This window comes from Salvelinus sp. IW2-2015, linkage group LG11, assembly GCF_002910315.2.
Source record: "Salvelinus sp. IW2-2015 linkage group LG11, ASM291031v2, whole genome shotgun sequence".
NCBI lineage: Eukaryota > Metazoa > Chordata > Actinopteri > Salmoniformes > Salmonidae > Salvelinus > Salvelinus sp. IW2-2015.
In genome coordinates this window covers 1,351,578-1,374,632 of record NC_036851.1, presented here as the reverse complement: position 1 = coordinate 1,374,632, position 23,055 = coordinate 1,351,578, and positions in this window count along the sequence as shown.

Genomic DNA, 23,055 nt, shown 5'->3' with positions numbered 1-23,055 from the left:
AGGACTGTCGCTCTCCTCATCCTCAGACGAGGAGAGGAGAGAAGGATCATCAGACCAAAATGCGGTTTCAGGGAAATAAGCCATCTTTTATTTTATAACAGGAAAAAAACTGATGATGATGGCGACACGAAAACAAACACTTTAACAAACTTACAAAATAACAAAACGACGTAGAACGAAACCTGAACATAAACTCACATACTAAAACGTAAACTCACGGACAGGAACGTTACATCAAAACACACGAACAGCCAAACAGTCCCGAATGTGAAAATACATCGACAACACGAAGACATCACAGGAGACAATCACCCACAAACAAACAGTGAGAACGCCCTACCTAAATATGACTCTTAATTAGAGGAAAACGCAAACCACCTGCCTCTAATCAAGAGCCATACCAGGCAACCCAAAACCAACATAGAAACAGATAACATAGACTGCCCACCCAAAACTAACGCCCTGACCAATACACATACAAAAACAACATAAAACAGGTCAGGACCGTTACAATAGCCATTAAATAATCACTTACTTTTTGAAGGTCTTCCTCTGATTTGCAATCCAAAGGGTCCCAGCTACAACATACATGGTCGTTTTGTTAGATAAAATCCTTCTTTATATCCTAAAAAGTCTGTTTAGTTGGCCCTGTCGGTTTGAAAAATCCACTCGTTCAACATGCAGAAAAAGGAATCCAAAAATCTACCGCTAAACTTTGGTAAAACAAGTCAAACTACGTTTCTATTTAATCCTCAGGTACCCTAAAATGTAATTAAACGATAAACTATAAACTTTCATACGGAAAAAAGTATGTTCAACAGAAAAGCAAAATAAGCAGGTGCGCATCCTCTTCGTAGCACGTGCACAGACTGATTTCCAACTCTGACTCCCAGTACAAAAACTCTAAATTCTTCCTCGTTTTGAATGAAACAAGCCTGAAACCTTGAACAAAGACTGTTGACATCTAGTGGAATCCATAGGAATTGCAATCTGGGAGCTTGAATTGCATATGACCCATAGCTTCCCATTGTAAGAGCATGAAATCTCAAACAATAAAAATTCTGGTTGGTTTTTCTTTCGATTTTCTCCTACCATGTCAATTGTGTTATACATTATTTTAACATTTCTACAAACCTCAAAGTGTTTTCTATCCAATGGTACCAATTATATGCATATCCTGGCTTCTGGGCCTGAGTAACAGGCAGTTTACTTTGGGAACGTCAGTCAGGTGGAAATTCTGAAAAAAGGACCCTAGCCCTAAGAAGTTTTTAAAGGTCTTACTCACATTGGCTGCGGAGAGCCTGATCACACAGTCGTCCGGAACAGCTGATGCTCTCATGCATGTTTCATTACTTTAATATTTATTCACACTGCAGACTGGATCAGCCTCACCACAGAGGCCTACTTAGACAAAATATCCCACAGACCTCTCATGAACTTTCACTGCCAATTCCCAGGGGATCTGACCTGACCTCCTGACCTCCTGACCTCAACCCTTCCTTCGCTTTATCCACAGATGTTCATCTGCTTCCCCTATAACAATCCTTTGAGTTCCTCCCGTCCACCCAGCACATTCCACAGCCACTCTGTCTTTCTACAGATCTCACTCCTTTATATACTATGCGTCTGATCGATCATGTCTTAAATATCACAATGTTCAACATTTCGAATCCAACATTAGTAATCTGCCTTTCTTCAACATTGTGTCATCATTCCAATGCCTGACGCAGGATAACTGCGTATTCCCTTAATACAGCTTCATAGTATAGGATCACTGTGTTCCTTCTCCAGCTGTGTTACAGATGAAGGATCTTAATTTGAGACAGTTTGCCACATTAAGAAAATACTCCTGCAGCAACAGGGAATGTGAATTATTATGCGTATTATAATTAATGGACATTTTTGTAGGGGTTGATCCATTTTTCGAAGTGGAAATTTACAAACTTCAGAAGCCTTTTTAACCTCAAAGACACCATATGTTTAACATTTCCTTTATTGGAGGAAAGTTCTCCTGCAAATTAAGATCGTACATCTGTAGCTAGAGCTGACAGTGAGCAAGACTTGAACAATGCTAACCTTATTGCCAGCTCATGCCCTCAAAGCCTAATTTGATAACTAACATCTCTAGATGATCCCCCCCCCCCCCACTGAAATTTAACTGACATTTTGCATTTGCCTTGTAACTAGTTGTCTGGCAAGAGCCTTGGGGTTCAGGAATATTTTTTTTGTACTTCTGTCTCCCAGAAGTGATGGTGCAATTAACCACACAACCAAACACATTCCCCATAATTCTCAGGGATGAACAATATTTTGGACAATGTGCTGTGAGGGCTCATAGTACGGTCATTCTGTAATGCCTGGTTTCTTAAAAGCATAAACAAGTGGCAGTCCAAGCAGACAAATATTTCAGCTGTAATAATGGTGACATGCTCCTTACTGTCTCTGAACACGAAAGAGTCGGGACATTAAGTGAAACTACAGTGTGGAGGAAAATTCTCACCTACCATAAACAGGTCTTGGAGAGTGACGCAGACAACTAAAACATTACCTCGTCCAGTCCCTACTGTGAAAACATCACTTCAAGGCCTGAAGTGTTTTTGTTCCTTCTACGTGGGTGTAGTGTGGGGTTTATGTATTATTTTTCTCAATCTTTCATGCAGAAGGTACATTACATATTTTGTGATTTTTGGAACGGGTCAGGCAGGAAGCCTTCCAATGCTCGAATGCCTTTGAACAATTTGCAGACGCAATGATGCATGGTATTGCTTACTTTATGGCTTGGGAGCTGTGAAATCAAGTACTTAACCAACATTCATCTTCTCTTCTGACCCAGCCAGATGCTTGTCAGTTTGGGATATGTTATATTTTTCATTTGCATATACATTTTGGCCAAGGCCAACCATCTTTAACTCTGTTCTGCATCATGCAGATTCTTTGCTAATAGTGTTTCTTGGCTGTTACTTATTTGGAAATTTCCAAAAGATTCTAAAACACACGTCAAGCATTACAAACTTGTTCAGGTTTCACAGTTCTAGTAAAGAAGCTGAAACTGTCAAATGTCTGGCAACCATGTACTATGTGTCTCACTTGCACAGGCTCTACAGACATAACGTAACTCCATCTCCACTTAATTCTAGAATTTTTCTGTGGTTTTTATCTTGCAACGGGAAATTTGAATGAATAAGGGATGTTCTGGTGCAGTTCTGGTGCCGTTTGGGCAATTTCAAGTATTGATTGAGGGATATTTTTGGATGAATTGTAACTGTTTTTCTGGGTGATTTGTGATGTTTTACTTGAGCTTACCATGACTGTGTTTTTGTATTCTAATGTGTGTATACAGTGCCGTGAAAAAGTATTTTCCCCTTTTCTAATTTTCTATACTTTTGCATATTTTTTATACTGAATCTTATCAGATATTTAATCAAAACCTAATATTAAATATAGGGAACCTGAGTGAACAAATAACACAACAATTACATTTATTTCATTAAAATCTCTCTGGGATAGGGTCTAGTTTCCGGAATTTCCGCCTGACTGACGTGCCCAAAGTAAACTGACTGTTACTCAGGCCCAGGTAGCATTGGATAGAAAACACAGTTTCTAAAACTGTTAAAATAATGTCTGAGACGATAACAGAATCGATATGGCAGGTGAAAATCCGAAGAATATCCAACCGGAAAATAATATTTTTTGAGCTCCCAGAATCTTATAATGGGAAGCTATTGTTTCTATGTAAATCCGTCTCCCAGATTGCAATTCCTATGGCTTCTACTAGATGTCAACAGTCTAAGGTTTCAGGCTTTTTTTGGGAAAAACGAACAATTGATTGGAGTTTTGGTGAGAAGAGCACCGGAACAATATCAGTCTTTCGGCGTGTGAGGGAGAGGGCGCGCCCTTACTAATTAACCTTTCCTATTGAACATGCTACTTTCCATATGAAATATTATAGTTTATTTACATTTTAGAGTAGCTGAGGATTAAATAGAAATGTTGTTTGACTTGATTGGACAAAGTTTAGCGGTAGCTTTTTGGACTCCTTTGTCTGCATGTTGAACGAGTGGATTACTGAAATCGATGGCGCCAACTAAACATACTTTTTGGGATATAAAGAAGGATTTTATCTAACATAACGACCATTCATGTTGTAGCTGGGACCCTTGGGATTGCAAACAGAGGAAGATCTTCAAAAGTAAGTGATTTCAAGACTAGTCATTCAACTGAGACTGCTCTTCTCTGTATCACGGAGGCGCTCCGCACTGCTAAAGCTAACTCTCTCTCCTCTGCTCTCATCCTTCTAGACCTATCGGCTGCCTTCGATACTGTGAACCATCAGATCCTCCTCTCCACCCTCTCCGAGTTGGGCATCTCCGGCGCGGCCCACGCTTGGATTGCGTCCTACCTGACAGGTCGCTCCTACCAGGTGGCGTGGCGAGAATCTGTCTCCTCACCACGTGCTCTCACCACTGGTGTCCCCCAGGGCTCTGTTCTAGGCCCTCTCCTATTCTCGCTATACACCAAGTCACTTGGCTCTGTCATAACCTCACATGGTCTCTCCTATCATTGCTATGCAGACGACACCACAATTAATCTTCTCCTTTCCCCCTTCTGATGACCAGGTGGCGAATCGCATCTCTGCATGTCTGGCAGACATATCAGTGTGGATGACGGATCACCACCTCAAGCTGAACCTCGGCAAGACGGAGCTGCTCTTCCTCCCGGGGAAGGACTGCCCGTTCCATGATCTCGCCATCACGGTTGACAAACTCCATTGTGTCCTCCTCCCAGAGCGCTAAGAACCTTGGCGTGATCCTGGACAACACCCTGTCGTTCTCAACTCACATCAAGGCGGGTGACCCGTTCCTGTAGGTTCATGCTCTACAACATCCGCAGAGTACGACCCTGCCTCACACAGGAAGCGGCGCAGGTCCTAATCCAGGCACTTGTCATCTCCCGTCTGGATTACTGCAACTCGCTGTTGGCTGGGCTCCCTGCCTGTGCCATTAAACCCCTACAACTCATCCAGAACGCCGCAGCCCGTCTGGTGGTTCAACCTTCCCAAGTTCTCTCACGTCACCCCGCTCCTCCGCTCTCTCCACTGGCTTCCAGTTGAAGCTCGCATCCGCTACAAGACCATGGTGCTTGCCTACGGAGCTGTGAGGGGAACGGCACCTCAGTACCTTCAGGCTCTGATCAGGCCCTACACCCAAACAAGGGCACTGCGTTCATCCACCTCTGGCCTGCTCGCCTCCCTACCACTGAGGAAGTACAGTTCCCGCTCAGCCCAGTCAAAACTGTTCGCTGCTCTGGCCCCCCAATGGTGGAACAAACTCCCTCACGACGCCAGGACAGCGGAGTCAATCACCACCTTCCGGAGACACCTGAAACCCCACCTCTTTAAGGAATACCTAGGATAGGATAAAGTAATCCTTCTGACCCCCCCCCTTAAAAGATTTAGATGCACTATTGTAAAGTGGCTGTTCCACTGGATGTCATAAGGTGAATGCACCAATTTGTAAGTCGCTCTGGATAAGAGCGTCTGCTAAATGACTTAAATGTAATGTAATGTAATGTGATTTTATGAAGCCTGTGCTGGTTGAAAAATATGTTGATGTGGGGCGCCATCCTCAGACAAACGCATGGTATGCTTTCGCCGTAAAACCTTTTTGAAATCGGACAACACAGTTAGAATAACAAGAATTGAAGCTTTTAAATTATATGATACTTGTATGTTCATGAATCTTTAATATTACGATTATTTATTTGAATTGCGCGCCCTCCAATTTCACCGGATGTTGTCGACTGATGTCCCGCTAGCGGGACGCCTATCCCTAAGTTAACAAACTTACGCCACACCCAATGCCCCTGTGTGAAAATCGAATTGCCTCCTTACACTCAATAACGGGTTGTGCCACCTTTAGCTGTAATGACTCCAACCAAACACTTCCTGTAGTTGTTGATCAGTCTCTCACGTTGCTGTGGAGGAATTTTGGCCCACTCTACAGCAAAACTGCTGTAACTCAGTGACATTTGTGGGTTTTCAAGCATGAACTGCTTGTTCCGAGTCCTCCCACAACATCTCAATTGGGATTAGGTCTGGACTTTGACTAGGCCATTCCAAAACTTAAAATGTGTTGCTTTTTGCCATTTTCATGTAGACTTGATTGTGTGTTTTGGATCATTGTCTTGCTGCATGACCCAGCTACACTTAAGCATCAGCTCACAGATGGATGGCCTGACATTCTCCTGTAGAATTCTCTGATACAGAGCATTCATGGTTCCTTCTATTAAGGAAAGTCATCCAGGTCCTGAGGTGAAAAAGCATCCCCAAACCATCACACTACCACCACCATGCTTGACCGTTGGTATGAGGTTCTGCAGTATTTGTTTTTTTCCATAAGGGGACCCATCATCCAAAAAGTTATACTTTTGAATCATATGCCCATTGAACATTCTTCAAAGAGTCTTGATGATCAACCAGGTGCTTCCAGGTGTGTTTTGGAAAACTTGAGTCAACTTTTTGGATGACATGGGTCCCATTATGCCTGATCTGATAACATTCAGTATAGAAAATTGCAAAAATAGAGAACATCCAAAAGACGGCAAATACTCTTTCAAAGCACTCGGAATGTATTCAGACCCCTTGACCTTTACCACATTTTGTTACGTTACAGCCTTATTCTGAAATTGATTGAATTGTTTTAATCAATAAATCTACACACAATAGCCCATAATGACAAAACAAAAACTGGTTTTAACAAATGTTAGCAAACATATTTAAAAAATATATATACAGTTGAAGTCGGAACTTTACATACACCTTAGCCAAATACATTTAAACTCAGTTTTTCACAATTCCTGACATTTAATCCTAGTAACAATTCCCTGTTTTAGGTCAGTTAGGATCACCACTTTAATTTAAGAATGTGAAATGTCAGAATAATAGTTGAGAGAATGATTTATTTCAGTTTGTATTTCTTTCATCACATTCCCTGTGGGTCAGAAGTTTACATACCCTCAATTAGTATTTGGTAGCACTACCTTTAAATTGTTAAACTTGGGTCAAACGTTTCAGGTAGCCTTCCACAAGCACACTGAGTCAGGTTTGTAAGCCTCCTTGCTCGCACATGCCTTTTCAGTTATGCCTTTGTTGTCCTTAAGCCATTTGCCAAAACTTTGTAAGTATGCTTGGGGTCATTGTCCATTTGGAAGACCATTTGCGACCAAGCTTTAACTTCCTGACTGATGTCTTGAGATCTTGCTTCAATATATCCACAATTTTCCTGCCTCATGATGCCATCTATTTTGTGAAGTGCCCCAGTCCCTCCTGCAGCAAAGCACCCCCACAACATGATGCTGCCACCCCCGTGCTTCACGGTTGGTATGGTGTTCTTCGTCTTGCAAGCCTCCCCCTTTTTCCTCCAAACATAACGGTGGTCATTATGGCCAAACAGTTCTATTTTTGTTTCATCAGACCAGAGGACATTTCTCCAAAAAGTACGATCTTTGTCCCCATGTGCAGCTGCAAACTGTAGTCTGGCTTTTTTATGGCGGTTTTGGAGCAGTGGCTTCTTCCTTGCTGAGCGGCCTTTCAGGTTATGGCGATACAGGACTCATTTTACTTTGGATATATAGATACTTTTGTACCTTTTTCCTCCAGCATCTTCACAAGGTCCTTTGCTGTTGTTCTGGGATTTATTTGCACTTTTCGCACCAAAGTACGTTCATCTCTAGGAGACAGAACGCATGTCCTTCCTGAGCGGTATGACGGCTGTGTGGTCCCATGGTGTTTATACTTGCGTACTATTCTTTGTACAAATGAACGTGGTACGTTCAGGCATTTGGAAATTGCTCCCAAGGATGAACCAGACTTGTGGAGAGGTCTACAATTTCTTTCTGAGATCTTGGCTGATATCTTTTGATTTTTCCATGATGTCAAGCAAAGAGGCACTGACTTTGAAGGTAGGCCTTGAAATACATCCACAGGTAAGCCTCCAATTGACTCAAAATATGTCAATTAGCCTATCAGAAGCTTCTAAAGCCATGACATCATTTTCTGGAATTTTCCAAGCTGTTTAAAGGCACTTTCAACTTAGTGTATGTAAACTTCTGACCCACTGAAATTGTGATACAGTGAATTATAAGTGAAATTGTCTGTAAACAATTGTTGGAAAAATTACTTGTGTAATGCATAAAGTACATGTCCTAACCGACTTGCCAAAACTATAGTTTGTTAACAAGAAATTTGTGGAGTGGTTACTTAAGTAAAAGAAATTGAGTTTAGTTAGTAAATATTTTCTTAAATCTATTTATTGAAATGCATTGTTGGTTAAGGGCTTGAATGTAAGCATTTCGGCGCATGTGACAAATACGATTTGATTTTGATTTGAAATGTCTATTTACTCTGTTCCATCTCACTGTCTCATCAGCCTAGCTAGGGAATTTCTAAACTTGATCTCCACTATAAAAAGCATCTAGACTTTATCTCCCATTTCTTTTAGACTATCATTGGATTTTCAACAGCGGAGATTTGTATAAACCTTGCTGTCAGTCTCACGTTTGCAACATTGTTTCAATATTGAAATTCGATCTCCAGCTGTCCCATAGTAATGAACGTGTCAGGAGTCGGAACGAGACACAGGCAGGCAGCATTTCTCAGCCATTTGAAATCATGAATCAGCTGGCATCATTTTTGTGGATATATACAAAGAAATGTCCATAGAAAACAGTTCAAATGAAACGAAATGTGGCTAGTTTGCTGTCTTTCCAGGTTCAGTTTGAAATTATTGTGTTAGCTGTGTTGTTGGCTAACTCTTCTGAACAACAGTGTCCTGACGAGAGAGCCAGGCAAAATCGCGGAGCATTAGCTCATTGTTATGAATGTATCCAAATAAATGTCACTAGGAAACAGCATAAACATTTGCAAATGCAGCTACTTTGCTGTTATTCTGGATGCACTGTTTGACGTGACTGTAAGTTAGTCATAGTTGGATAGCTAGCAAGCAAGGGATAAGAACTGGCAATGGAACATTTAGAATGAACGACTGGGTCGTGTCCATAGATGCAGAACAAAAAGACTGACTGACTGGGTCATGTTTCTGGCAACCGAACATCCCGCCGGCTTGGGTAGCAACCCAATATTTCTGTCGAGACTATTTCTTGTGGAAAGATTAAAAAGTATGAATAAATTCATTAAAATTATGTTTTTCATGAAAATATGTCAATCATTATTTGAGCATGTTGGTAATCGTTGTATAAAAGTGATAATGCCCTCGAAGCCAGTGTTTGGAGGATATATTGGCACAGTTTGCCGGCCCTCAACATTGTCTCGGGCCTAACAACACCTGTGCCAAGACATCTTCCAAACACTGGCTTCGAGGGCATTATCACTTAATTAGTTCGATTTTGTTGGTCAATTTCTTCAACAAATGATCAGGTCTATATAATTATCAAACATACATTAGTAATGGAAAGGAAACACAGACTCTTTGTTTAAGTATTAAAATACTCCTTTAGTAATATAATTGTAGGCAGAAGTTGGTACAGAGTACAGTACATAATAACTCTCCCCAGGTTCTGCAAAATGTCTAAGACATCCTGTAACTCATATAGCCTCTCCCAGTCCTCCTTGCGTGAGTTTCCCTGGCAACAACATTTTAATAAATCTAACCTCCCCCTGACAGCAGCAACCATTTTATCAGCAATTAAAAGCTCAGAAGTGGGTTTGACCGCAACTTGACCTTTCATCACAAGTATAGAGTCATAACAAGGTGAATGAGTCCAAGCATCTTCTGGCAGGTGGCTGTTTTCATCAGGCCTGCGGTAGCCTTGTGTTCTCAAAAAACCTGTCGTATTTCTCAGAACCTCAGATAGCCAGGTGGGGCCTAGACAGGAGGAGTATGTACTGTAGACTGTTTCCGTCTTCTGATAGTGTCTGAAGGGCACAAAACTCAAAACTGGTGTTAATACACACACAGAGGTCTCCTAGAAGAGGAGACCTTACAGTTTATCGTAACACAATTTATTAACCCTAAAAAGGTATGAGGCCTTGGTTTAACCCTCTTCAATTTGAGTCTTGAAATTCCCTTCCTGGAAGTGTTCAACATAAGCTTTTATCCTCCCTTCATATTTGGTAACGTTAGATAGCTAGCTAACTAGCTAAACTAAAAAACGATGTACTAACACTAGTTAGCTAGCTTGTTTTGAATACAAAGTGAGACATTGACATGTCAGTTGGCTAGCTAGCTTGAAGCTACTAGCTGAACACAGTCACTAATGTCATCAACAACCTGAGTGAGGCTAGCTAGCCACAATAAGGATTAGCCACAATAGTGGAATTTGTGGTTCGTCTTCAAAATAAAAGTCGGCCATTGAAACGGATACAAATAGTGGAATAATACCATATTTGGAATAGACAGGACCAGCCTTAGCCCTTTGGGGGCCCTTAGCGTCACTTGACGTCAGAAAGAAAACAAAGTTTAGTTAATTACCTGCGATTCTACACATTTTGTAATGGGGTGAAGAGAAAATAGAGACATTTTATAATGCATTTTATGCAATTCTACAAATTTTACCATGGGGCAGAGAGAACAGAATGTGTCATTTTACAGCTAATTTCCTGTAATTCTACCCATTTTGCCATGGGGTGAAGATACATGTTTTGCAGTTTTAAACTAAGAGAGGAAATTAAAAAAAATGCCAGCTTAATGACGATACCCATGATATATTTGGGCTAGGGTTATGCTTATCGGTCAATAGGTTAATTTGCATAATTTAGTGGAATTAAATTGGCACGTGTATTTTCATTAGTTATCATTAGAGCCTGACTGATTTATTGTTTGACTGATATGATTGCCGATATGAGCCTTTTATGGATGTATTTGCATCGGTGTTTAATCCACCTAAAAGGACCGATTTAGAATAGATATATAGAACTACTTTTTTGCATTTCATTATTTGTCCTGAAGAAACTTCTTCTCGGGCCTAACAACACCCGTGCCAATATATCCTCCAAACACTGGATTCTCAGGCATTATCACTTAAGAGTGCCTTGAATTTAAAATATTCTGCACACCCCAAAACATACACATGCGTACCTGCATCCTTCATTTCGCTTGTTCAAGTATCCATGCCCATCTCCAAAGAGCGCCTCTCATCTGGTTACGAAAGACATGCTCCTCCAAACGTATTCAATTATTCAGTCCTATAATGCAGTATCAACGGTAGGACTAGACTATAATTTGCTTAATGAGACCATGCCTCAAACATACAATACAATTTACAGGCTAAAGGTGTTTTTTATTTTAGGAGCAGTGCCAGAATTTATTAAAATACTGATGGAGAGAATTGTTTCTCACTTTTAAAATGAAAATGTAGGCTGTAGGAATCAACAGCATGATGAACACTTTTCACACTCTAGTGGACAAAAGTGGTGACGGCGGCTAAATATCTTTCAAATTTCAAATGATGTCTTCTTCTCCCCGGCACAAACGGTGAATAGTTCATATTTTCCTTGTGGTGTGATGAACTCAATATGATTCTCCTTGTTTATTTTACTAGAAATTATTACGAAAGGTTCTGCACAGAGCACAGAACAACTGCCCCAGAGTATCCTGGTGCAGGCTTGAATAAAGGTATTAGCAAGGACGTAGGAGCCGGGGAGACGGAGGCCTTTTTATTTTGAAAAGGCCTCTGCGGCTGGAACATGAGTCACTTCCCCCGCCTTCACTGACTGCTTCCTTCTCACTCTCGGTTGTTACAAGCAGTGTGACAGTGTGTGAGTGAGAGAAAAAGCACTGTGCGGCACAAGCATCATTACTCACCGCACAAGGTAAAGTTATTTTTGTTGGCAACAACATAGTATGTTTAAGTAAAAATGTATGAATGTGAATAAAGGTTGATATGTTAGAACGAACGTGAGCAACTAAACTTTCTCCTGGCTAGTAGCTAGTTAGATTTACATTTACAGTTTAGTCATTTTTAGCTGTGTCAGGTTTTATCTAACTAGCTAATGCTGGGTAGTTCTGGACGTGTGAAAAACTGATAGTGAATGTTTTGAAGCCAATAATACTTGCTAGCTACAGAATTACTTGCACAATCACTGTCTTAGTTGTCATCATATGGCAGCAAGTTAGCAATGGATGTGCCACCTGTCCGGAAGAGAGAAAAAAAAAGCATAAAGAGTTTTATTTCAAAGGAGGTTCTTGGCCACTGACCCCACACCACCCCTGGCAAACTAGCTGGCAAATTTTTATGCTTTCAGCTTAGATTAACAAATTTAGGCATGACATGGGCTCCCGAGTCGTGCAGCTGTCTAAGGCACTGCATCCTAGTGCTAGAGGCATCACTACAGACCCTGGTTTGATTCCAAGCTGTATCACAACCGGCCGTGATTGAGAGTCCCATAGGCCGGCGCACAATTGGCCCAGCGTCGTCCGGGTTAGGGTTTGGCCGGTGTAGGCCGTCATTGTAAATAAGAATTTGTTCTTAACTGATTTGCCTAGTTAAATAAAGGTTAAATGATGGTTTTGCCTACACCTAGCAACCTGTTTAAATTATATGAGCAAAAAATATACAATTTTATTTGGAATGGCAAGCCAAACAAAATTATTATTGGATTACTCACTCATTAATGGCTTTGGATCAAAATAAATAAGTACCAACATTCTTTCTGATAGTCTTTAATAAATACATGTTTTGACCAGGTTCATCTGCTCATGTTGTGTGTGTTCAATTATTTGTGACGTGGCATTTAAAGCATATTGAAGATAGAAGCCGCCTCAATGTATTTGATGCTTATATACTCTAAAGTTTTACACAGTATCTGTTCATCAACATCTTTATGCTTTGTTAATAAAATAAAGATAAAAAATACTTAAAAAATGCAGATGTTTATTTCAACTACTGTACATCTCAGCTACATTTTAGTTGCACTTCCCCCGAGCTCCACGACCACGGGTAAAACTTTGCTGAGATGTTTTCAAAAACTTGTTTTTCACAAGGGCTATTAGCAGGACAATAGACATGATGTGGTTCTAAAAACATTGAATGTCTCGCCAGCTTTGATCCATGCCAGTGCCTGCAGCACGCAAAGTTTTTTGTTTGTCAGACAAATAATTTGGTCAAAACTACAGAACAGTACAAAAGAAGAGAACACACATGGTTAATGTTCTGGGGGGGAAAAAAAATATATAGTTATACACTACCATTCAAAAGTTTGGGGTCACTTAGAAATGGCTTTGTTATCCATGAAAACATACATGAAATGAGTTGCAAAATGAATAGGAAATATAGTCAAGGCGTTGACAAGGTTATAAATAATGATTTTTAATTTAAATAATAATTGTCTCCTTCAGACTTTGATTTCGTCAAAGAATCCTCCATTTGCAGCAATTACAGCCTTTAGGACCTGTGGTTTTCTAGTTGTCAATTTGTTGAGGTTTCCTGAGGAGATTTTACCCCATGCTTCCTGAAGCACCTCCCACAAGTTGGATTGGCCTAATGGGCACTTCTTACGTACCATACGGTCAAGCTACTCCCACAACAGCTCAATAGGGTTGAGAGCCGGTGACTGTGCTGGCCACTCCATTATAGACAGAATACCAGCTGACCGCTTCTTCCCTAAATAGTTCTAGCATAGTTTGGAGCTGTGCTTTGGGTCATTGTCCTGTTGTAGCAGGAAATTGGCTCCAATTAAGCGCCGTCCAAAGGGTATGTCATGGCGTTGCAAAATGGAGAGAAAGCCTTCCTTCTTCAAGATCACTTTTACCCTGTACAGATCTCCCACTTTACCACCACCAAAGCACCCCCAGACCATCACATTGCCTCCACCATTTCTGTATATCATGAATGTTCTTATTTGGGATCCGAACACAAACTTAGATTTGTCTGTCCATAATAGTTTTTTCCAATCTTCCTCTGTCTATTGTCTGTGTTCTTTTGCCCATCTTAATATTTTATTTTTATTGGCCAGTCTGAGATATGGCTTTTTCTTTGCAACTCTGCCTAGAAGGCCAGCATTGCGGAGTCGCCTCTTCACTGTTGACATTGAGACTGGTGTTTTGCGGGTACTATTTAATGAAGCTGCCAGTTGAGGACTTGTGAGGCATCTGTTTCTCAAACTAGACACTAATGTACTTGTCCTCTTGCTCAGTTGTGCACCGGGGCCTCCCACTCTTTCTATTCTGGTTAGAGCCAGTTTGCGCTGTTCTGTGAAGGGAGTAGTACACAGTGTTGTACGTGATCTTCAGTTCCTTGTCAAATTCTCGCATGGAATAGCCTTCATTTCTCAGAACAAGAATAGACTGACGAGTTTCAGAAGAAAGTTCTTTGTTTCTGGCCATTTTGAGCCTGTAATCAAACCCACATGCTGATGCTCCAGACACTCAACTAGTCTGAAGGTGGTCAGTTTTATTGCTTCTTTAAATCGGGGCAGCAGGTAGCCTAGTGGTTAGAGCGTTGGACTAGTAACAGAAAGGTTGCAAGATTGAATCCCTGAGCTGACAAGGTAAACATCTGTCGTTCTGCCCCTGAACAAGACAGTTAACCCACTGTTCTTAGGCTGTCATTGAAAATAAGAATTTGTTCTTAACTGACTTGCCTAGTTAAAAAAAGGCAAATAATAATAATAATCAGCACAACAGTTTTCAGCTGTGCTAACATAATTGCAAAAGGGTTTTCTAATGATCAATTTGCATTTTAAAATAATAAAGTTGAATTAGCTAACACAACGTGCTGTTGGAACACAGGAGTGATGGTTGCTGATAATGGGCCTCTGTACGCCTATGTAGATATTCCATAAAAAATCTGCAATTTCCAACTACAATAGTCATTTACAACATTAACAATGTCTACACTGTATTTCTGATCAATTTTATGTTATTTTAATGGACAAAAAAAGTGTGCTAGGTGTGCTTTTTACTAGGATTAAATGTCAGAAATTGTGAAAAACTTAGTTAAAATGTATTTGGCTAAGATGTAGGTAAACTTCCGACTTCAACTGTAGTCATTAGTATATAAACAACATTACGTTTTTGTCATAAACCTCTAAACAATGACTAAATTATCCCAACCACGTGTTAGAACAAGCGCATATTCATTTCACTGGTAGAATCGGGAAGTTTCGACTTCCTGTGTATTAATCTGCTCAAAGGGAACCACAAAGTCTGGCATTCATAGCGAATGCAGACAACGCCCGCTAGGTAGATGTGGCGTGCCCGAAAACTTGGATGATGGCGTTGTTTACTTCGAACGAACACACAGTAATCTCAGAACTTCTCTAGGCAATAATTTTTTTGTCTTTGTTTTTCAAAATGTTCTGTACCTGATATGCTGATTACAAACGAGCAAAAATGTGTTATCTTTCACTGTTCTACCTACCAGAGATTTACCCGGACGCTGCCAGTGGCTTTCTAACCTACAAAGCATTACATGGGCTTGCTCCTACCCATCTTTCCGATTTGGTCCTGCCGTGCTATGGTCACAAGACGCAGGCCTCATAACTGTCCCTAGAATTTCTAAGCAAACAGCTGGAGGTAGGGCTTTCTCCTATATAGCTCCATTTTTATGCAATGGTCTGCCTCCCATGTGAGAGACGCAGACTTGGTCTCAAATTTTAAGTCTTTATTGAAGACTCATCTCTTCAGTAGGTCCTATGAGTGTAGTCTGGCCCAGGAGTGTGAAGGTGAACGGAAAGGCACTGGAGCAACGAACCGCCCTTGCTGTCTCTGCCTGGCCGGTTCCCCTCTCTCCACTGGGATTCTCTGCCTCTAACCCAAAATACAGGGGCTGAGTCACTGGCTTACTGGTGCTCTTCCATGCCGTCCTTAGGAGGGGTGTGTCACTTGAGCGGGTTGAGTCACTGACGTGATCTTCCCATCTGGGTTGGTGCCCCCCCCCCCCCCCCCCCTTGGCGTGTGCCGTGGCGGAGATCTTTGTGGGCTATACTCGGCCTTGTCTCAGGATGGTAAGTTGGTGGTTGAAGATATCCCTGTGGGTGGGGTTATGGGTGGGTGGGGTTATATCCTGCCCGTTTGGCCCTGTCCGGGGGTATCGTCGGACGGGGCCACAGTGTCTCCCGACCCCTCCTGTCTCAACCTCCAGTATTTATGCTGCAGTAGTTTGTGTCGGGGGACTAGGGTCAGTCTATTATATCTGGAGTATTTCTCTTGTCTTATCCGGTGTCCTGTGTGAATTTAAGTATGCTCTCTCTAATTCTTTCTTTCTCGGAGGACCTGAGCCCTAGGACCATGGCTCAGGACTACCTGGCCTGATGACTCCTTGCTGTCCCTAGTCCACCTGGCCGTGCTGCTGCTCCAGTTTCAACTGTTCTGCCTGCGGCTATGGGACCCTGACCTGTTCACCAGATGTGCTACCTGTTCCAGACCTGCTGTTTTCAACTCTCTAGAGACAGCAGGAGCGGTAGAGATACGCTGAATGATCGGCTATGAAAAGCCAACTGACATTTACTCCTGAGGTGCTGACCTGTTGCACCCTCGACAACCACTGTGATTATTATTATTTGACCCTGCTGGTAATCTATGAACATTTGAACATCTTGGCCATGTTCTGTTATAATCTCCACCTGGTACAGCCAGAAGAGGACTGGCCACCCCTCATAGCCATGGTTCCTCTCTAGGTTTCTTCCTAGGTCCTGGCCTTTTTAGGGAGTTTTTCCTAGCCACCATGCCTCTACACCTGCATTGCTTGCTGTTTGGGGTTTTAGGCTGGGTTTCTGTACAGCACTTTGAGATATCAGCTGATGTAAGAAGGGCTTTATAAATACATTTGATTTGATTTCTGCTATCAAGAATGATGCTTACGGTGAACAAAGATTATCAGAAAGATTTTCAGGCTGAACTGATGGGGAATCCTTTTTGACGACAGCTGAGAAATGATGTGATACCATATATTTTTTCCTTCACAACAAAATGGAAGATTCTCGATTAGAGGTAACCTAAAGTTAGCTGGCTTGCTAGCCTAGCTTGACTAGGTATGTTAATGTTACAATCATGTATTAAACTCTGAAAGCCATCAGTTAAATCCTATTGCTAGCTAGCTATGTTTTGGATACACACTTTTGGATATAAACTGCCTTCATTTTGCTGGACCCCAGGAAGAGTAGCTGCTGCTTTGGCAGCAGCTAATGGGGATCCATAATAAATACAAAGAATCTATTTTGCCTATGCCATGGTAGTCACTGCTAGACTGGTTGCTACATTTAGCAGAGTAAACATGTTTGTTCATTCTATCTTTGACTAAAGTTATTTAGTCCAGCAGCATACCACCCTTCATCACACTGCTGGCTAGCCTCTGAAGCTAAGCAGGATTGGTCCTGAATGGGAGATCAGATGCTGCTGGAAGTTGTGTTAGGAGGCACTCTTTACTCTGGTCTAAAATATAGATATATATATTCCCTAGGGCAGTGATTGTGAACATTACCCTATGTAGGGTGCTGTCTTTTGGATGGGATGTTAAATGGGTATCCTGACTCTCTGTGGTCACTAAAGATCCCATGGCACTTATCGTAAGAGTAGGGGTGTTAACCTTGGTGTCCAGGCTAAATTCCCAATCTGGCCCTCATACCATCATGGCCACAATCATCCCCAGCTTCCAATTGGCTCATTCATCCCCTGTAACTATTGGTAGCCATCTATTCCACCCTTGTCTGGAAAACACTCCGTTACATAAATTAGAATTTTCGAGCTAGTTGTGTGTTGGTATGAATGTGTATAAATCGTCTGTAGTTGGTTCTCAGTTGGCTAGAAATCTTGCTGCCAATTTAGTGACATTGGCTAGATAACAGCAAGCTGACAATATTGACATGTCTATGTTAGGTGTGCTAAGATAGTGTATTGATCTCTATTAGACTGGCTAGTGGTTAAATTGTGTATTTTGTTGTACTGTAGGTGGTACAGAATCTGATTCCACCAGCATGTGCTTCTAACCCCTAGCTCTGCACAAGGTGAAGGTAAGTTGGCAAAAATACAAACTGATTGCTAAGATAGCTCAATTTACAGTAAGCATGGCATAAACATGAATTGGGTCGTGTTTGTATGGTTTTGTATTATGGGATTACAGGTAGCCTAACATGCTGACCAGACCGGACACGTCGCGTGCGCGAGCGTCGCAAAATAAATTTAGAAATCCATGTTATTCAATTATTGCACCCACACTGCTCGTGCGCGTCAACAAGCATCTGCGTTACCAAGGGCTAAAATAGAAGTCATTCCTATTTCTGATGCAGATCGTGCTGAAAGTCCTGCCTCTCCCATCTCCTCATTGGTTTATAGAAGCAGGTACCCACATGCCATCTCCTCATTGGTTATGCCCACGTGGGTGATTGAAAGACGAACTGTTTTGCCGGTTGTCGTGGTAATACTATGAAAGTTTAGATGCGATCACCATATAAGTTCAACGATGAAAAAGCCTGGAAGGAGGAGAGATGACTAGAAACGATTCGGTTGGCCGTTTTATGTGTGGATTAATTTGTCAGAGTAGAGGACCTCGTGCAATTCAGGTAAAATAACAACTCAATGTTTATATCCCAGGACAAATTAGCTAGCAACAGCAAGCTAGCTAAATAGGACAAATTAGCTAGCAAGTGCAAGCTAACTAGCTAAATTGCCATACATGTTTTGTTTTGATATTTTAACCTGCGTGTCGTGATTGCGTTTGGTGTAGGGGGACAAAATACATTTGCACACGATAGCGCACGATGGCGCACGCTCGCAGACGGTTTGGGTTCTGTGTAAGGAGTGAGACCACAGACTACCTTCCAGACCATGTAATCAATTTAGTCTACCTGTCACACCTGCTCCTGCAACGCCCTCTACTGCTCATCCTGTGTCTCCTTGACCTGCCGCCACTCCCCCAGTACTCTCTCTCTCTCCCTCTCTCTACGTGTGTGACTGTGTGGGCGGAGACAGGTGTGCTGGAGTCAGAGCAGATCCCCACCAGCTGAAACCTGTTCCATAATCAAGACCTCTACAAATACTCAGCCCTGCCACTTCCACACTGCCGGAACGTAATCTCTGTTTATTCTGCCTGCTCTGACTCTGGTCCCTGTCTCACGGCTCGTCCTCATGCTACTCTGTCCTGGATTCCCCACACTATTACCCCCTTGGATTCCCCTCCGGACCTGCGTACCCTGTCTCAAACCCTCTCGCCTTAGCACCTGGTTTCCAGCAACTCACCCGAGTTTCCCCTGACCTGCACTCCATCTCCACCCTGGGGTTCAATAAATACCTTGGTTACTTCATTCCAGTATCCTCGTCTGAATCTGCTCTTGGGTTCCCCTGTTCCACTCCGCGTAACACTACCCCTTTTCTCTTTTATCATTTTCTCTTTGTAAAACAGGCTATCTAGAGTCCTTCCAGCAGTGGCATTTTGGGTACACAAGCACGTGGGAGTGAATACACATTGCGGATGTGGAGCACAACAAGATTGTATGACAGAAACCAGCAAGGGACACTGAAAGGTATAAAATCAAGACTACAACAATAAGTCTGTCAATTTGATTACTGTAAAATTGCATTGTATCTGGTCAAACTATTTTTTCCCCAAATGTTTACTAAGAGTTGGTAACCGGCTGATTGGTTGGCTATTTGAGCCAGTAAAGAGGGCTTTAATATTCGGTAGTAGAATTACTTTTGCTTCCCACCAGGCCTGAGGGCACAAACTTTGTTATAGGCTTAAATTGAAGATGGGGCGCATGGGATTGGCAATATTGTCTGCTATTATCCTTAGTAATTTTACATCCAAGCTGTCAGACCCCGGGTGGCTTGTCATTGATGATAGACAACAATACTTTTTCACCTCTTCCACACTCACTTCACGGAATTCAAAATGACAATGCTTGTCTTTCATAATATGGTCAGATGTACTTTGATGTGTAGTGTCAGAGTTTGTTGCTGTCATGCATAAATTTGCTAATCTTGCCAATTAAAATGATATTTAAGTAATATCTGCTTATTAGATATCTGGGATATGCTGTTTCTCCTCATTACACACCACGGAACAAATATTCTTTACATCAAAACATAGGAATCACTACAAACATATTGTATGTCCGCTTATACACTATATTAGGCCCAGCCTTTGGAACTTTGGTTTTCATAGATATGGCTACTATATTGTGATCACTACATCTGATGGCTTTGATACTAGCAAATTTCTGCACCATTAGTAAAGATGTAATCAATACATGTTGATTTCATTCCTGTGCTGTTTGTAACTACCCTGGTAGGTTGACTGATAACCTGATCCAGGTTGCAGGCACTAGTTACAGTGTGAAGCTTTTTTTTGAGTGAGCAGTCTGATGAAAGCGAGTCTATTTCAATTACTCAGAAAATATACCTTTTTTTTGTAATTATTTTTTTTACCTTCATTTAACCAAGCAAGTCAGTTAAGAACAAATTCTTATCTTCAATGACGGCCTAGGAACACTGGGTTAACTGCCTTGTTCAGGGGCAGAACAACATATTTTTACCTTGTCAGCTCGGGGATTCAATCTTGCAACCTTTATGTTACTAGTCCAACGCTCTAACCACTAGGCTACCTGCCGCCCCAAGGATTCCTGTGAGTAGGCAGAGAACAAGAGAGAGTGCTATGAAGAATATGTGCTTCAGTAAGCTGGGCTTTTTAGCATCTATAGCCATGGTTGTTAATTGTACTGCAGAAATGAGTCTAAAGTCACAGAAAATAGAGGTTGTAGCGGCAGAGATGTACTTGGGATTGTGAAGATTTATTGCAGAAGAGCTGCAGGGGGTGTTGAGTGACATGCCCTCTCAGACTGTTGGTCTGGAGTAGGACTACGTACTAGGTAGGGTTAAATAGCGGAATGGGTGATGTGTTTTTTAGAGGGGACTAATAGGTGGTAGGGTAATTTTCCTTTCCCCCAATTTTGTATTATTGTATCGAAGAATATAATGTAGGTGGGTGATTCTGCAACTATGTGCACTGGGTTAATTTTTGGGATTTAAAAAAACCCAGCTTTTATTCTTTATATGTTAAGGTAAAACTGCAATCACCAAGGATTTTTTAACACCTCTCTATCAAGTATTTGAGCTACTTTCAGATGCATTTTATACCTCAATTGCCCTTGTCCCTGACCCAGACTTTTGATCTTCTACTATGTTTTACTATGAGAAAACATGAATTAAACCTTATATTATGTATCCACTAGAGAGAGTCAATTAAGTAAAAGCTATATCAATATTTATTGTGAGTATGCCCGTAATTTTCTTTACACAAAATATACCTGTCCTTTGGTAGTGGTGTCATTTCCACTACTGAGGGCAAATTCCTCATTAATAATGGTGTTTCAAGTATTTTAATTTGTTTTTAGAATATGCCACATAAAACAGCACAGAGGTCACAGACATATTAAATAAATACGATACCAGGAACATCTGCAAAAATAATGGGAGAGATACTGGAAGAAAAAAGAGAAGGGAGAAGTGAAATCTATCTCTGAGCTTACAAAGCGAGAACAAAGAGGCAAGAGAAGGCAATGGAAATGCAACCAATGGAATAGAAGACAGACTTTAAAGACCACAGTTGCAATGGAGACCTACCTATCAGGCAACACACCACCTCAGTCACCAGATGACTTGCAGCCAGAACATGAGGACAACATACCTGCCCCTAACTTACCTACCCCTGATGCAAGTCCTGATACCACTTCCTCATCGTCTGCAATAACAATGAGAAGTCGAATACTTGCTGGAAGGAAAAAGGTTGGAAGAGGTCGCTCAAAAACATACAGAGATCTTTGCATGAAAAATGTCAAACTTGATAAAGCTTTACGGAAAGCTGAGAAATACAAACAAGGTCAACTGATGAAGAAAATGGAGAGACAAGATCTGTCACGCCTGCTCCCGCTCCCCTTCCCTGGCACTCGAAGGCGCCAGGCTCCCCAGCATTATGCACTCCTGCTACCATCATTATGCACACCTGCTTCCCCCGTCACGCGCACCAGTGATTATTGGACTCACCTGGACTCAATAACCTCTGTCATTACCTCCTCAATATCTGTCTGGTTCTCCGCTCTGTTCCCTGTTTCAGCATTAATTGTCGTCTGTCGTTGTTTACCCGTGTGCTGACGCTGTTCCTGTTTTGTTACCCGTCTGTTCCTGAACAAATGTTGACTCCCTGTACCTGCTTCTCATCTCCAGCGTCGGTCATTACAAGATTCCCCAAAGACAAAACAGCAAATGAAGGGTACTCTGAAGAACTTGAGAAGTATTTTATTGTATCAAAATGCCATCAATGCTGAAAAGCTTTTTAAAAATGTGCAGTGCCAAGGACAAACAAGTGGCTTCAAAATTGTTCAGAGGCAACATCCTGAGAAAGTATGGCCTGGTCAAAGCCGCAAACAGAGAATTTGGATTTTCAGCAAAAGTAATTAGGGCAAATCAATACAGGCCAACAAGTCTTCAATACTCCAGGAAAAAGCAGTGTAACAGAATTAGCATAGCCACAGAAGAGAATATCACTAGATGATATGAACGTGATGACAACAATAGAGCAACAAAAGGGCAAAAGGATACACTAATGAGAAAAAAAATAAAAAAGCAGAAGCGCATCTTGAATGGCACAATTCAGAACCTTTTATCAGAAGTTTAGGAGGGAATATTCAGAGATTGAAATGTCTACTATGAATTCTGCAAAACGCAGTCTTTTTTGTTTTGTCAAGCCAGCAGTCCAGGATAGGGACACATGCTTTCGCAAATCCCACGCCAACCTCCAGATCATAGAGGACAAACTAAAATACCACAAACCTTATTGAGTCTTTGTGCTGTGAGAAAAACCAGAAGAGAGAGAAGAAAAACAAAGAGGGAAACATGGTGAAGTTCACTGTACAGTAAAATAAAATGTGTGTGTGTGGCACACTGCATATTCTACTGGAGGATTTCTCAAAAGGATTGAATGAGAAGTTGGGTCAACACATGTACACCATTCGACACAAATACTCCAAACTGAGAGAATTAAAAGAGAATCTGCAGAAAGAGATCATTGTGCAAATTGCTTTGCAGAGAACTACCTGTGTAAATTCAC